The following is a 5,858-nucleotide window of genomic DNA, read 5'->3' as shown; positions in this document are numbered from 1 at the left end:
TATAAATAGAGTGCAATGTTAATTACATTTCCCATTCGTTCTAGTAACATGGCTTTGTTACATCCAACTTTTTTAATTCTCACTGCAATAATCAACAATGTCCTATACGTGTATCAACCTGAAAAGAATCCTGATGTATACGTGTGTTTCGATAAGATGAATGACAGCTGGCCTGATAGATGGGTGAAGATGAGCAAAAATGACTTAATTGTGTCAGCAACAGTGCCACTTAACGCCACCAACTATAAGCTGAGGCTTTGGTACCCAAATCGAACACACGGCGATAGCGGCTGGCGAAACCTGACACAACTAGTTGCGACAAGTGATTGTGGTGGTGGGTAGTGAAGCGTGTTTGTGGATTGATATATTTTGGTGCACCATAACAATTACCTTATCTATATTGTTACTGGCGGCTGCAGTTTCTGTACAACATATGCGAGGTAGAAAATAAAACGAATGTGTGTTTTTTTATACTTTTTTGGTTCTTTATTTTTCCACACAAAAACTCTCTTTCTCTTACAGCAGCAACATTGTTTTTTCCTTACAGAAAAAAACGCTCTTATAACTATTGAACATTATTTTTTATTTTATAGTGTCCCCATGGAAGGGTATTGTAACAGTCATTCAATAAAAACCTTTTATCGTCACATGAATTTAATGCTAACTTAATTTCATTACAACTAAATATATTATGCTTAATTGATTGGATAGTTCTTTGTTTAACAATTTTATTTTCACCAAATTTTAAACATTTTACATAGTCATCAAAAGTGATTTTATTTTTTACAATTTGATATTTAATACCTTTTAATTTTTTAACACATTTTGTATTGTCAAGTTTATATGAATACATTTTAGATCGTAAACCTACGAAATGAGTAATAATTCGTCCAGCAGTTTCATCTTTCATAAGACCTAAAACTTTCTTGTTAGCTTGAGGAATCCCATAGATGTTGTCTTTTGGGTAATCGCTAGTATCGAAATATTGCAAATCAGTTTTGATGATTTCCGCATAGGCGTTATCACATGTAATTTCATATATAAAACTGTCAGTGTCGATATACATTAATTTAAGATTATTCTGAGGCACTTTGTAAAGCATGTAGCTATAATGAAAATCATACATGATGGTTTTGGAAAGATCTAATATGGTCATACCTACATAAAGTGGTTTGTTAAAAACAAGTTTAGTTTTTTTCATCTCAATAGCCACTAAATTTTCAGTAAATTTTACAACACTATCAAAATTTGGACTGGAAATCAGATTTTTAGCTCCATACCTGCCATACCAGCGGTTAACTAATTTGACAATCCTGTGTTTTCTAATATTTTCCATTGTTTTACCAAAAACTGCGTTATTCATCAGTTTAAAAAGATTTTTTGCGAAACCAGTTGTGGCTTCGGTTCGTAATTTGGTGTTTAAATCAATATATGGTTTTAACCAAGGAGATTGACTAAATTTTAAAATACGATGAATTTTTTTCAGTTGAATTCCATGATTCAACGCTTGTTTTAAATTTTTGTAATGAATGACATATTTTTCTTTCTTATAAAAAGTAGTTAAAAGTTTCGGCAGTTTTGAGTCAGGTGGAGTTTGATGTTCAGGACAAAACGGCAAATCTTTGTGTAAATCATGGAGATGTTCGGGACATTCCAAGTCCACTTCTAAAATATACCCAATGTCTGAATTATCATCGATGCTGCACACATCAAAATTACAATCTTCCATCCATTCAAAGTTATCATAAGGCAAATATTGACACATTGCCCAGCCATATAAGTTGTTTACATCCAAATATAATAAATAAGTGGATGGTTTTGAGCTATCAAAATTTTCCATAAATTTATTGTTTGCCTCAGAGTAACGATTGCAACATTGTGAAATTCCCCCGCGTAGACCATTTTCAATAAACATAATTTGATCGATATCTTTAAGTAACCGGAGTTTACATTTGGTATATTTTAGCATACAGTCCCAGGTGTATCCAGGCAATGTGTAATACCAACTAGGGTCTAATCCGTAGATGGTATGGCAATTACTTCGAAAATTTTCAAAAACATCTGCTAATAATAAAACATCTGTTTTAAGATATAAATCTGAATACTGCCCCAAATTTTCAATGTTAAAACTTGTCCAAACAGTTTGGGCATGGTAATAATCTTCATCACTAATGTTTTCATCATTGAGCTGACTGTAAAAATTTTCTTTGCTTGGTAAAGCAGTTTCCTGCAACTTATCTATATGGTCAATGTAATCGTAACAGAAAACACCTTTTCTTGTTAATAGAGTAAATTGGTTGTCGTCGGTCACGTAAAATTCTTTTTTTGTTATTTGTAAATCAGCAGGATCCAGTGTAGACACTAATTCACTTAATGATGCATTTAAAAATCTCAAAGAATCTACAAAGCGAAACTTGAGATTAGTTTCAGAATTGTAGATGGTGAAGGAAATATATTTTTCCTTGTTAAGAGGTAGAACGGTAATCCTCTCATTTTCCCCAAATTTTTTAATAAGGAAGTGAGAATCATACCCAGATAAACAATGGAAAAAAACTGGAATTACAAATTGTGTTTTAAAGTTTAAATTGCAGGCTTGATGACTCAGACCTCTAATTTTCCCCGTGAAATGGCAATGATCGCGAACGACAATGTCACTTGCGTTAAATATTTTTTCACAAATATGACAATGTCCATTCTTCTTATCATAGTCACTACTAAGATCCATTGGAATAATATTTTTTATTTTAGATTTAACCAATTCTGATAGAGTTTGCATTTCGTTTGAAAACCAATCTAAGCAATCAAGACCTCGATATGTTTTATAAAAAGAGAGTGTATCATCATAGTCACACTTGAAATAATAGCCTACACTAAATGCGGTGTGTTTTTGATAGTGCACTTCATCATTTTGTCGCTCTAAAATCGACTCGAAATCAGCGTAAATTACAAAAGGTGTTGTTTGTTTATAGCAATAATTTTTGAACTCCACATAATCATAAGGCGGAAATGTAATTTGACCAAAATTTTTTTGCTCACATAAAGTGGTATGGTTTTTTAATGTATCATTACTATTAAAATAATTTAAACATCTACCACAAACAAATTTTTTACATCTATGTTTATTTATCTGTTTAAATAAAAGCCGAGACAAGTCTTTGATCCAACAATAATGGTATTTCAGCTCCGTTTCATCTTCTTGTATAACATAATCAGATTTTATGGTATACTGGTTTTGAATTAAAAGTAAATTGACATGTTTTTCTAATTTTTGATTAGTAAGCTTGGCTGGAACGGTAACATAACCCTGCTTTTCCAACTCAAGCATGTACACGTTAATTGAAATTTTATTGAGTTTTTCAAATTTTGGAATATTAGACAGAGACATTGCTTCGATACCATTAGTTTTTAACACTCTTTTATAATTTGGATAAGAAGAAACCCTGTCAGAATGTGTATGTGTTGGAAAAAGGGCTGCCATTACACTCCAGAAAAAACATGCATTGTCGTTATTTTTAATATTAATGCAAGCGTGTTTATTCGCAATTTCCTGTGGAAGTGGTATGTATGACGAACCGCCATTTCCAACTTCATATTTATTAATGTTTATTTCTAAACTGACAATTTTTGATAACGCCCACCCACTATCCTTTTCTTGAAATTCCTCCATTTTAGTTAAAATTAAATTTGTGATATTATCACGAAACCACTGGATCAAATTTGTACTGCCATCAATAATAAAATTTGAGGTATTAAAATATTTGAATTCAATTTTTAACTCATCCTGCCGTTTAATAATGTATTCACCACAAAATGTGCTATTTACTTTAATCATATTATATTTTTTTAAAATGTTTGAAATTCGACGCTTAAATAAACCTTCTGCATCAACAAAAAAATCTCCAATCTGCTTATGTACTAAATTAATTATTAAACCTGATCTTATCCTACTGTTAAACGCTAAAGATACATCTAACCATTTAACTCTATCGGATATTTTTTTTCTGTTTAAACCACCACCTACGTGATTGTTTAAATTTTTAAAAAGTATCTTAAGCCTTTTGAAATGTCCTAAATTAGTTAAAAGTTTTTTGCACACACCCACATTGTTGTCCGACCGCCGCCGCCGCCGCAGTACAGTTTGCACTTGTCTAATTGAAATTGAAATTTTTTTCAACCATTCTGCTACTTCTTCAGGTACTGGCTGAAGTACCAATATGGCGTAGGCTTTTCGGAATAACTCAAGGGTGTGTACGCTGATTTCCGCTGCAGCTCGAGTACAATCTGACATCTTCGATCTTTCTGAAATGATTAAAGCATGATTAGTATTACACCTAAATATATTTTAATTATACTTACAAATTTCCGTTATTTCCACAATTGGTGTTGGTGATAAACCACTAACCACTTTCATACCTAAAAATTTTAGGCCATATTTCAGCGGTATAAACTCCGCCAAACTGTCTTTAATGGGTGTCGTCATCCGACTAGGCAAAAACACCACGCTGTCAGACAACTCGGCCCGAACCACATCACCAAATTTTGAATTGACCACTTTTAGGTTGTGCAAGGGATACAATTGGTTTAATTCAAGTTGTTGAAACTTTAGTAGAGGTTTTTCAACCAAACTGCCGGATTCGTTAATTTTGGTTAGGTTCATGATTGTTTTGTTTAAGGTAGATAGGTACGTTTGTGCGTAGACTAATGTTTTCAACTCTCTTGTTGACTGGTTTTATAGGCATTTGGGGGAGGGGGGGTGGTCTACCACATTTCCGCCTCGCTTACCACATTTCCAAGGCACGTGATAAAGGAATAAAATATATGAGGTCATTCCTATGCAAATGTTTATATTATTAATTTACTTGACTCGCGTGAAAGCCAAGATTTTACATATGAATTGCATCACCCACGCAAGTGATTATGCATTTGTGATGAGGTTACAGTAAAAATTCTATTTTAGTTTAGACAGAGAAAAAAAATAATGACGGTGTTTGAAATGGATCAGGTGTTGAGTAAAACCGTTTTGGATGCAGAAAATTGCTGTTGTTTTAAAGAATTGTTATTGCCAATACCACCCCTTCTGTTTGAAGAGCTGTTACTCGCGCCACACGAAAACGAGGAGGAGGAGGCGAAGGGGCAGGTGGACTTTCTCAATTCCCTACGATGTTTTGAAATAATGGATTTTTATTTTTGTGAGCATTGTAATCATGTAGTTAGATTACATGAAATAGGTGTGCTTTGTGGGGGCTGTAATAAACCTGCTAATTATGTACTTTATACAATGTTTTTTTATTTATTTACAACCTTTGTTATATGAGTAAGTAGTATTTTAAGTTGTTCATACAAAGACAAATTTGGACAGGGAATGTCAAAGATGCTTAAACTTAATTGATCAGATTTTTTTAAAGCATTTGAAAATTCATCATATTCAAAATAGCGCTGATTTTGGAAAAAATACAACAACCCATTGGTATAACGGAAAGCTCCATTTATAGCTGGAGGAATTCCGTTAAAGTCTTTCGAAATATACCCATAGTATTCTACAGTGAAGGAACATTCATTGATTATACAGTAATAATTATCGCTAAAAAAATATATGGTTTTCCCGCTATAGGTGTTGATTGCCCCAATCAAATCGTTTTCAAAGGGAATCTGTAGATCTGATAAATCAAGTTTTCTACTTAGGTTAAAATTTTTATCGTTTATAACATAGATTTCCTTATTTACAATTAAAACTAATTCATCATTAGGTCTTTGATAGGCAGCCGTAATTTTTTCTATTTTAGGTAAAAAAGGAAATATAGAGTAGATAGAAATACTCTTTTTAGACATTTTCTTCAACTGTAAATCCATAATCCATA

At 32.5% G+C, this 5,858-nt stretch overlaps 1 long non-coding RNA gene across 1 annotated transcript; it reads right to left on the bottom strand.

Annotated features, from left to right (window-relative positions):
* Positions 1-463: 463 nt before the first annotated feature.
* Positions 464-5,656, bottom strand: LOC145734664 (uncharacterized). The gene is made up of 2 exons (XR_014179476.1): positions 4,357-5,656; positions 464-4,299 (listed from the first exon to the last, which is right to left on the bottom strand). It is a non-coding gene; the product is annotated as an uncharacterized LOC145734664 (long non-coding RNA).
* Positions 5,657-5,858: the final 202 nt, after the last annotated feature.

This window comes from Ips typographus, linkage group LG10 (genome assembly GCF_016097725.1).
Source record: "Ips typographus isolate SLU linkage group LG10, UJ_Ityp_2.0, whole genome shotgun sequence".
Lineage (NCBI taxonomy): Eukaryota > Metazoa > Arthropoda > Insecta > Coleoptera > Curculionidae > Ips > Ips typographus.
The sequence above is the reverse complement of the archived record's forward strand: the minus strand, read 5'-3'. Positions and strand labels throughout refer to the sequence as shown.